Source organism: Mustela putorius, unplaced genomic scaffold (assembly GCF_011764305.1).
Source record: "Mustela putorius furo isolate JIRA1106 unplaced genomic scaffold, ASM1176430v1.1 tig00003869_pilon_pilon_pilon, whole genome shotgun sequence".
NCBI classification, from domain to species: domain Eukaryota; kingdom Metazoa; phylum Chordata; class Mammalia; order Carnivora; family Mustelidae; genus Mustela; species Mustela putorius.
In genome coordinates this window covers 24,077,359-24,089,711 of record NW_025422021.1, presented here as the reverse complement: position 1 = coordinate 24,089,711, position 12,353 = coordinate 24,077,359, and positions in this window count along the sequence as shown.

Below are 12,353 nucleotides of genomic sequence, written 5' to 3'. Positions count from 1 at the left end.
AACTTGTTACTCACAAAATCCTTGGTGCTCATTCCAGTAGTATATTTTACTACACACGGCTGACTAAAAAAGGATGAGGAACTTCTACTTTTTAATCCAGATTTATAAAATTGTCTTTAAAATCAGGGTTAAATAGACATTTCTGTGATCTTCTTTGGATAAAGATCTTCTTTTTTCAGCTTGTCTTTTTTTTTTTTCTTTTGACAGCTACAGTCCCCAAAGGAACAAATGAGAATAGTATTTCATAGATGAGAAATCATATCCCCGTCATCAAACATCTCACCTCTTGACATTACTTGCAATTGGATAAACATGGGGGAGAGTCCTATTGAACTGATTCCAACTTTGGCTGGACAATTACAATTCACCTGCTACATTTTCAAAGCAAAGTGAATCTGCTATCAGTAGAGTCTTTAAAATGCTGAGCGTGCCTGAGAGATACTCATCAAATGGGACATTACAGTTCAATAAATATTTATTGAAGACCATGCTCTTCACAGGGTAATATTTCCTTTCTTTGAACGAATGGCTTTAACTTAAAATAGGGTGATACAACACTTTAATCAGCTTAATTGTTTTAATTTTTTCCCAGTTCCTTCACTTTTACTCATTCCAAATGAGACATACACCAACACTTTTTAAATTGTGCACCTATTATCAAGCTGTTGAGTCTCAAGCGAAATATCTTTGTCCAGACCATTTCCTTGCATGTGCTAGTGACCACAAAACAAATTTCATTATTACTTACAATTAAAAAGTTAATGCTGCTGCAAACATATTTACAATTCCACCATTTCGTTTATCACATATGGTGATGGTTAAAAAAATCAAAAACCACATTGTAGCTTTGTTTTGAAAGACTAAAAGAACACAAAATCCTATGGAAAGAAGAGGGGAAGAAATATTGGGTTGTGTTTGTGGCACATTCTAATCAAAATGCTGTAGCCACACTTGTAACCACACTTCTCACTCAAGGAGGTTGTCCCAAGGAAAAAAAGCAGGTATGAATTTTAGAAAACATAAGGTAAATTCCCTACAAGAGCAGGAGAGGGGGTAGAGTGAGAAACACAATGTTAACTCTCTACTCAGGTGGCATGGGGTGAGCTGAGATGCCCTTACGCTCTTGCTAACCCAGAAGCCAGTATGTGTCAGAGCCCACTTTTGTCATGATGACAGCAAAAGCTACAGCAAAAGGTTGGAGTATCGCCGATGTTATTTCAACATTTTAAATATAAGACTTTGATTAGAAGACAATATTATAGGCAAATGAATTCTTCTTCACTGATTCACAGATTCTCTTGTTTTCCACTTCATCTGATTTAGGAAGTACTCAAATCATATTCATAAATCATACCCATAACATGACACCTTATTAGGTGGGGCTTGGGTGAGGAAAAATTGCTCTAAGTAGATTACAATGACTGGCATGAGGAAAGAAAAAACCCTCCTAGCTGTTCTTACAGGACTTCACTTCGCATCAATAAGCAAAATCAAATCTATTCTTCGCATGCGAAATATAGGGTGTACAGAACCTTGTGCAATGGGCACAGATAGAACCTGCTTGACCCATTTCTTATACTTTGATGGGCCATTATAATGCCATCAACAAAACTTCCTTTTAAAAGTTTCTATTTCAAAGATGTAATCTGAAATGCATAAGTGTTTTTTAAGTGAAAGCATTAATATGTAATGTGATAATTTACCATGTTCTTTAACCATTCTCCTAATATTCCCAAGGTCTAGACCTCACCCTTACCAAAGTGCTCTCCCATATTAATAACCCTGAACTTGACAAAAGGTCAACTTATACTCAATTGTGCAATGTCTTTAGTGATTATTCACTCTGAATCGAGTTAACTTCTTCAAAATACATGAAAACAATTATTTGTCCCAAATGTACACACAAAATACTCATTTAAAATATTTGAGTATCTTGCCAAACACTTCCTCAACACTGTGGTCTGAGTGCCAAAGACCACTCAAAGACAATATACTGAGAAATATTATGGACAATCATATCTACGTAATTCACAAAACAAGACCACACCCCTCTTGTGAAGATGTCTGGCCTGACAGAATTACTAAATAATCTGTTCCTTTTTTAGTCACAGACTTGATCCAAAGACAACAGGGCACTAGTGCCTAAGGAGTTAATTAGTGTAAATGCAAGGGTACACCCTGGGACTTCTTCTCCAGGGTTGGTTCTATGCTGAAAGAAGCCAAATTGCACACACCCATTGTTCAAGAAAATGACTCTCTTCAATTCAATTCGAAACATTCTTATTTTGAAACTACTTAGCACTAACTAACTACATTATTTGGGCTTCTCAGATATGCAAGACAAAATGATTGTTTATGTTCTAAAGAAATTCACTCAGTAAGTTTTATAGTAATTGTATATCTAAAAATTGTGCTTCATTAAATGATTCTAAGGCCACAAAGAGCAATAATATTTTATACTCTGCTTTTTACTTACTTTATTACCTATCATTCTAATACTGTGGAATTGAAGCAGAAAATCCAGATTGAAATAAGAATAAAATAATCATATTAATATGTAGAATCTTAGTCATATGAGAACTAATTCACAAAATTTATTTTAAGTTAAAGGAATAATAGAGTTTAACCGGACAGTGTTAATAATGATAGAGAAATAAGTGGATTTCATTATAAATGGACATATTCTGCTACAGATCTAAAGTCCTTTCTTAGCTGATTAAGTCCAAGAAAGCAGCTGTTGAGTTATACAAAAAGGCAACCTGGGCCCAGACCCAAAGCATCAGATTGGGAAAATGGTGTTGCTTCTTTTCTCTTAGAAGAAAGGAAGGAACAGGAAGTGAGGGAGGAAGCGGGGAGGAGGGAGGAAACAAGAAAGAAAGAAAAAGAGAAGGAAAATTACAGCTGTTCTCTGTCACTGTACAATTCACTTAAGCTAAAAATGCTTTGTGGGCAATGTAGTTTTATGCATGTGTGTTTCTCTACTTCCTCTTTACATCAGCCTACAGGAGGGTCTACTTCATTCAGTGCAAAGGGTTGCCTCTCCTGTGCAGGTTGGGTAACTTCTATTGTTTTTAATCTTAAAGTTCATTGATTCCTTCTATTCTCTTCATTGCCCCTTTGAGCCCCTTCAGTAAAATTTTTGCATGGTCTTTTGTTTGTTTGTTTTATCTTGTTTCTTGGATACTTTATTTTTCAGTTTTCAAATTTCAGTTTGTCTCTATATCTTTTCTTTCTCTGCTGAGGCTTTCTATTTTTTCACTTGGGTCAAGCCCTGCTTATAATTGCTCCTTGAAGCATTGTTATTTATAAAGACCATTTAAAAATCCTCACTAGATAATTCCAACATCTTTGTCATCTGTGTTGGCATCTGTTGATTATTTTTTCTCATTCAAATTGAGGTTTTCCTGGCTCTTGATATGATAAGTAACCTTATCACAGCTGGGAACTGGTGAAACTCCTGAATTCCCATAGTCAGGGAGAGAAAAGGGTGCTCCTTAGGGCTGCAAGTCCAGCCTCCTGCTCAGTCTTCTCTGATACTGCCCCATTCTAAGGTGGGGTCATCCATGTCTTACTTCTTTCCACACTTTTTTTTCTTTTTTACCTTCTACCCACAGATTTTTCTTAAGATCTAAGATTTTCTGCAAAGGATAGTAGAATCAGATGGAGGATGATCAGCCCAAGTTGTTGGTTTTTCCCTGTGCACTACGATTATTTTTAAGATAAGCAACTTCCCATAAATATACAGTATCTACAGAACAAATTAGGGTTTTAAATCTGCTAGGACATCCCCCCCCCCCCAAAGGCAGATTCCTGTTTAGGAGAGGTGTGCTGGAGAAATATATTGTTTAGCTTAAAGGCAACAAAAAGAAAATTTTTAAAAGGTCATGAGAAAGAGGGAGAAAGGAGGCTCCAAAGGGAAATATTTTCTAAATATTATTCATGTATTCCTTACCTTTAATTTGGGTTTCTGGGTGTGTTGGACTTTTGTTTATTTGACTCTTAAACTTTATTGTCTCCACCTATAATTTCTCCAATGACCTGAATTTATTAAGAGTCCAAAGATTAAGGAAATTAAACAGAGGAAAAAATAAACTTGCTTACATGCTAGGTGTGCAGAGTGTCTCATAAATCTAAACAAATGGTCAAGATTTTTTTTTTAAAGATTTTATTTATTTATTAGAAAGAGGGAGAGGGAGAGCACAGAGGGAAAGTGAGAGGAAGAAGCAGACTCCCCACTGAGCAGAGAGCCCAATGCTGGGCTTGATCCCAGGACCCTGAGATTATGACCCGAGCCAAAAGCAGATGCTTAACTGACCCAGCCACCCAGGCACCCACAAAGATGTGTGGGGTTCTTTTAAGGTTTTATTTATTTGAGTTTTTATTTATTTTATTTATTTGAGAGAGAGAGAGAGCATGAGCAGGGGAAGAGGCAGAGCGAGAAAGAAAGAAAGAAGCAGACTCTCTGATGAGCAGGGAGCCTGATGCACGGCTCAATCCCAGGACCCTAGGATCATAATCTGAGACAAAGGCAGATGCTTAACCAACTGAGCCACCCAGGTGCCCCCCAAGATGCTTTTTTTAGCTCATGATTTTTTTTTTACTAAAGAAACAATTAATTTAATTAATCAATTAAATGTGTCTATTGAAGGAAAATTGCAATATTAACTGAAGTCTGTAAAACCCGTACAGTTACTTCATTTCATGTCATGGAAAGAGAGGTGAAATTAAACAATTACCTTTCCATTCTTTTTCTGCAAACACTTCTCATGAACAGAATTCCAAAATTAAGAACACCAAGCAAAAGAGGATCATCTCTGACCTTTACTTTTACTTCTCTTTCAAAACTAGTACTTCTTTTTTAAGCTCAAATTTAAAAATAAAATAAAATAAAATTGGGTGGAGGACAAAGTGGAAGCAGTATTAGCAAAATCTGAGGAAGCACAGCTGTACTTTGCACAACTTACTTGGTAACCCTTTTTTGAAACATTCAAGAGAACTTCACACAATTATCAGGATTTTATATATATATATATATTAGTATATATATTAGTCGTGTCATATATATGTATATGACACGACAAATTAAATGCCTCCTCTATAAATGTGTATCATCTAGAGCAACACCAAGTAAAGTATGCTAGACACCCAGACAATTGAGACAGCCAAATACTTCTTCTCTCTAAGTCACCCTCTTGGGCCTGCACCCACTTAATATGCCTACTACAGGGAAATGATATGATCCTAATGGGGAAAAAATACATAGTTCATTGCCAAGAGAGAGATGTCAAATATTACCTATCTGGAAGATATGTAGTTTTATCCCTTCACATGTTAAACTAAAAAGAAGAATTTTTCTAAACTAAAAAAAAAAAAAAAAAAAAAAAAAAACTCCAAAACTTTTCTGCTAGTTAATTAACTTATTTATGTTTAAAATATATCTGAAAGATAATGTAATCCAAAGTTCTGTTTTACAGATGAGGAAGTAGAGATGATCTTACATAACGAATCTCCAGAAGTCCTCCTTTTTGTGTTTTAACATCAGTGAAGTGTGTCTGTGTGTGTGTGTGTGTGTGTGTGTGTACACACATGCTTTCTTTGTACCCCTAAGGAGTAGAGAAGAAGAGGCAGAATCTCCTTTGGCATAATAAAACCACAGTTCATCTCAAGGATGTCCTGAGTTGCCTTCTTCATTCTGACAAGTCTCAGGACTTAATGGTTCGAAAGAACATTTCCTTCCACATCTTTAAGAAAAAGAGAAGACTGTGTTGGAAAGAGCTCTGACTCAGGAGCTTGTGGGATCTTGGGCAGATTACCAAACAGCCCAAGCCTCAATTTCTTCATCTTATCTTGGAAAAATAATACAACATTTATAGAAGTGTTGTAAAGATAAAATTACAATAATGACTTACAAATACATTTTGTAGGAGGTCCACTTTGTAGGTATCACTGTTATTGGTATGACCTCTATGGAGAGTAATTCGGCATACCTAACAATTCCACTTCTAGGAATTTATCCTATCAATACACACAAATATATATAAAATGACATAATATGGATCTTCACTGCAGTGTTACTTGTAATAGCCCAAGATTAGAAATAAATCATGTGTCCATCATAATAAATTTAATAATATCACACAATGAAATTTCTAAGTTTTATAAGAAATATAAATGTTTTATAGGGTATATAGATGAATAGATGATACACAGATACATAGAAAGATAGATAGATAGATAGATAGATAGATAGGCAGATATTTCTCCTTGTGTATATACAGAAGGATCATGGAAGAAAAAGAACTAAAACAATTGACTTGAGGAAGGAACTGAGTGGTGGGAGACAGGACTAGAAGACAAACTTATTTCTTACTCTGTACCTTCTTCTATTTTTCAAACTTTGTTCAGTATCCATGTATTTAAAGAAAAATGAATGAAATTTAAAAATTTTTAATTATGGAGGAAGCTGTTAAAAAGCATATAAGATTTAGGTGTTTTTTTTGTCATTGTGTGTTTGCTTTTGTGGGTTTTTTTTTAAAGACTTCTCAACCACTTTAAAGGATAAGAGTGAACAATTAGGAGCACATTTACCAATAATAAAGGTATTAAAATCAGAATCAATAATGATATTAATATTTTGCACCAAAGTTGCCAAATTGATTCGCTGAACATAATTATAAAAGAAGTTTGTAACTAACACATAGCTAAACACTATGTAATGCTTAATTACATCAGTTATGCTTAGTAGGGCTGGGAAAGATAGTGTATTAAATTGTGGTTATCTGTGACAGGTTGGAAGGAGGTTTTTCCAAATTTACATATACATGAATGTGCCCGTGTTCATGTACATATATGACATAGGCACACAGATTCACCTACACTTGAGATTCTGAATTTCAGCCTACTCAGACATTGGGGTTCAGTGACTTAGAAGCAGCCTGTGCCAAGTTTAAATGGTATTTGGAAGCTAAATACAAATACTGATTAAATAAGTCTATGGTTTAGTTATGTGAAATAACAATCTTATTTAGTGATTTTTAATTTGACATTTCATTGCCAATATTTTATCCCACAAAGAATTTATGATCATTTTTTTTTTTTAATTCTCTTCTTGGCACCAATATATGGTGGAAGGCATCACCTTCTACCAGTTGTCAGTCACAGTGCAATTGAAGAGAGCTGTATGTGGGCAAACTTCAATGGAAGAAAGACTCTGCCTAGTTATACGATGGCAGGGTGTCTGCTCAGTGACATCAATAATTGTGAGGAGAGAATGGCGAAGATTCCTCAGTGACATTTTATGTTTGTGTATATGTAACAGACGGGAAAAAGAGAACTGACTGAAACCACTTATGCTTCTAAAGAATAAGCATAATCTCTCTGTAATAGACGATCTTCTGTTTAACAAAACACCTTGACAGGTCACTTGGCTGTCAATACTGAGGCCCCCAGAGCCTAGTTTGGAAAAGGACAGAGACAGATCTATTTGAGTCATTCTATGAAAAAAAGAAGAAAGAAAGAAAGAAAGAAAGAAAGAAAGAAAGAAAGAAAGAAAGAAAGGAAGGAAGGAGTAGGGGCAATGGTTGGAAGCAGTCTCAAATGGGAAGAGATTCTTCACAGAAGCAAAGGAGGACTAGAAATTTGGAAGCCAGAGAAAGACGAGGGAAACCTCTGTACAAGGTAAGGAGTGGGAAATGCTTTACAGCCAAATTTTCAGTTAAGTCTGGCACAGAAGCAGGTGTGAATAATTGATATTTTTAAAGAAAAGAAAAGGCCAGATAATCAGCGGCCCACAGAAGAGGTGAGAGGGACCTGAAGAGCAGCTACAGAGATTGTCATCTGGGTGTGAACACGAGAGTCGCCGGACTCTTTGGTGATGGTCGAGAAAGTTAAACTTTGGTGGAGGTGGAGGGGTATGCAATGAGAATGAAAAAGCTAACATCTGAATAAAATATGTGCTAGAACTACCAATAATATTTCCCTCCAGTCACCCACCAAAAAAAAAAAAAAAAGACATATTGCCCCTTCCATCCTTCATCTATTTGATCATCAGTAAAAATGAATATAAAAAGTTTTCATGCACATTTGAATGCACTAGATGTACTAAAGCAAAATCGGAGTCTTTGAAGACCCCATCTGGGTAGTAGTTTGATTCTGGAATTTTATTTTGCATGAATATGTAGATCACAAATGGGTTTCTTTAATTACCACCTGTATCACTATTTTAGTGGTTACACAAAAATCATATTTAAAATTACAGTGCACTGTTACTTCTATCTAGGTAAATAAACCTAATTTCCAAATCTAACAATCTTACCTAATATTTGAAATTAATTTTTAAAAATGCACCGTAATGCATCTCATATTCTCATGAAACGTTTCATCAAAAGGAAAGACAAAACCAAGGGCATATCAGTCTAGTGGCAGTGACAGATACTAGATATTAGAAAGGCATATAGAAAATCTTTTTCATTGCAAACACTCTGAATGACATCCAAATCAAGATAAATATCAGATGGATCTGAATATTTTTAAAAGGTCTGAAATCCATTAAGTGAACAGAAATGTTTTCTTGCAGTGCATAAAAAGAGAGAGAAAAAATACAGAACAATAAGGATAAAGAATAATCTAATAAGATGGGTTAGAAATTCTTAGGGCTCACTATTTTATTACAATCAAAATTAATTTTTCTGCCTACTTAATAGAAATATTAATTGGGAACTCTCTCCAACCACAAACTACAGATAAACAATTCTCAATTTCCCATATTCATAAAGAGTGGCTCAAGTGTGTGATATAATGTAGAGGTTGTTTACATTTGACTCATTAATTTCTAATTAAAATTTTATTTGACCAATCTAACCCTGCTTATATTCCTTGAGAATATCTCATCTAAGGGGCAAGGAATGGCCAGCAATATATTTTTTATAAGTAAGCAGATCAAAGGAATTGTAATGTCCAAGAAGGTTCTGAGAGAAAGAAAAAACACACACCGGAGATTAATTACATTTTTTTTAAGTGTGACATTTTAAAAGTGCCCAACTCGTAAGTTCATGATTGTTCATAAAGTAAATACAACTATTTAACCTTAACTCAGGCCAACAAACAGAGTATTACTAGCACCCCATTCGTTACCCTCCCCCCATTCCTTATTTCTCAAGGTAACCCCCATTCTGACTTCCAACACTATCCACGAGGTTTCACTGCTTTTGAAATTCCCATAAATGGAAACACACAGGGTCTACTTTTTTTTTTTTATATCTGGCTTCTTTCACAATAGTATATTTTGAGATTCACTCACATGATTTCATGTAGTTGCACTGCATTCATTCTTATTATATAATGTTGATATCACTATTTATTTATCTAACCCATGACTAATGGGCATTGTGCCATTAGTGGCTGGCTGTGAAGATGCTAGTCTATGTCTTGATAAGCTAAGGTACACATATCCAGCTTTAGTAAATCCCAAAACAGGGTTTCCAAAATAGCCAGTCCACTCAGCATTCTCACCCTCCGTGTATGAGTTCTGAAGATAACGCAGCCTTCTCAATACTTACCAAATGTGTGTGTTTTTCATTTTGGTTAGCTTATTTTCAAGTCTAACCATTATGGTGGATAAAAAGTGATATATCATTCTGCTTTTAACATTTGTTTCTCTTAAATTTAGTGAGATAAAGCTAGTCTTTTGGATATCATCATTTGGAAAGTACCTATTCAAGTTTTTTATTCATTATCCTATTGTAGTCATCTTTTCGCTTATTGATTTATAGAAGCTCAGTATGTATTTTATTTAAGTCTTTTGTTGGGTATATTCACCATACCATCTATTTCCACTTTGATGGCTTGGTTTCTCAATATTTTCAAGATCTGAGATTTTAAATTGATATTTTTATGACACATGGATAAACAAGAGTTTATTTTTCCAAGAAAACAGAGGTAGATGGCAATGAATAAATACAGCCTTGGCACATTGAGAAGAATAAAATACCAAGCATGGTAGATTTGTAGTAACGGTAATATACCACTTAGCCGCACTATTCCTCAGTTTTCTCATCTGTATGGTGAAAATAAGTATTTGATTTGCATGAAATCTCTCTTACTGCTAAGCTTTAGGATAGCAAAAGAAAAAGGAGATAGGAGAGAATAATAAATGTTAATTTGTGATGTCAGGTAGTTTTACCTGTAAAAATAGATTAACACTGGTCATTTAGTGGATGCACCTTGATATATCTTTCTACAGAACCATCCTTCATAAACCACTGCAGGGGTAGAAACTCTGTTAAAATCGATTGGAGGAAACCATTACCCTCAATTTAGGATGGCAGTATACAAAACAAAGAGGAAAGAGTTCAGCAAATAATCTTTGCAAGTCACCCAACCTTCACATTCTTTCAGGAACAAATCGTGTCTAGTGAATGTTTAATTAATCACACTGTCAGCAACATCAACTTCAAAAGCAAAATATGCAAACAAAATACAGCACCGTAGTTTTTGTATAATTTAGTAGAAAGATGTGGTGTGATGTAGAGAAAAGAAGTCTGACTTTGACATCAGGCAGACTTGAGTTTAATTCTCAAGGATTCACTTCATAACTAGAAGAGCTGGGTAAAATTATTTAACTTTCCTAAACTCATTTAAAAAAAAAGGGGGGGGACTAATATCTTACAGAGTTCTATGAGATTTCTAAACAATTAATTGATCATTCCTGGCACATAATGGGTACCTAATACATGGTAACGATAATATTTATCGATTACTTTTCAAAGGAAAGTGAGAGCATTTTGTTGCCTGTGATTGTGATCACATGAAAAGTTTTTTAAGTGATCAATAAACTGGATGTAGTTGTGGATTATCTCTTTTAGTATTGGGGAACATTTTCTTTAAGGGTAAATTTAAAGCTTTTCCCTAGTTACCCAACATTCTAGTGTCATTGAGCCATGAAACACTTGCTCCATAGGTAGAAACCGATTGATTGATTGATTTGGTTAGAAAATACAGGCATGATCTAGAAAATGTTCATCCTGATCCCTCTAAAGAGACCTCATTTAATTAGAGTAATAGATTTTCTACTTTCCTTGACTACTGTCTTTTCACCTAGGCTTTAACTTAATTACATAGATCCAGAGATCTAGTTCCTGAGCTCATTTACCAAACTTCATCCCTCTCAAGCACAAACCAAAGCATGAGCACAAACCAAAGCATGAGTTTTACTTTTTAACAAAGTTCCAGCATTGTTAGTTACAGGTAGTTGTTCAACTCAACCAATCTGCCTTTTCCCCTTAAAGTATTCTTTTGCAAACTTATATCAGTAAATTTGTTCTACATCTATACCTCCAGGCATTCATCAAAGATAAGACATGTCTGCCCCAAGGCTGTTGTAAACCATGTTACTGATTACAGTTACTTGGTTTCTCTTCCTATCTTGGTATCTCTTCCTTCCAGAGAGGAGGATTATACCTCTCCACCCCATTGAGTTGAATGTGGCCTTGTGGCTTGCTTTGGCAAATAAAATATGAAGAGAAGTGGGATGAATCTTTAAGCACACATCTTCTTTCCTTTGCCCTTGAGATCGGCAGTGTGTGGTGGGTTGGAACTTCTGTTAGCCTGGGTCCCTGAGTCACTACTGAGCTGAACCCATTGCCACCCTCAATCAAACACGTAGCATAAATAAGAGAGAGACTCTGTTGTTTTAGCTAGCTAAGATTAGAAGTTGTTTCCAGCATGAAATCTCCACCCATCCCAACTGATGGAACCCACGAGACAAAAAAGTGCATGATGAAAAGTTGTGTTCTATGAAATACCAGGTTTTGTAAGGGAGATAGTTAAAGACAGGAGAATCTGGAGTTCAGTGTGGTACAGAAAAAAAGCTATATCAATCATCACTGATAAAGATGCTGCATTTATTCTCCTTAATAATGATTACCTTCCTAACAACAATTACTCTACCCATTAGTAGTGGGGAAATTTAAAAAGGAAAATTATAAAGAGAGTGAAAATTTTAGAAAATCTGATTGTCACTTTCTCTAGGAAATGTTTCTAACAAAGTTGACAAAGGGGTTCTTTGAAACTTTAGAAATATCTTTCTTTAGAGTAATGATAGGATATAATGATGGATAAAATAACTAATATTTACTGTAATATAAAGTTAGAAATTAAGGATGGTCCATCACCAGAGTGAACAATTATTCTAACAATGAAAAACAGCCAATTTACTCAAAACAGTATAAGAATATTTCTCTAGTGCAATCTCAACCATATACGTACCAAAACAAACTATAGAACTGATATAATTTGCTTTGGAGAATTATAAATGAAACATAAAGCATTTTTCTGAGAGCAAGTTCTTTTCACTT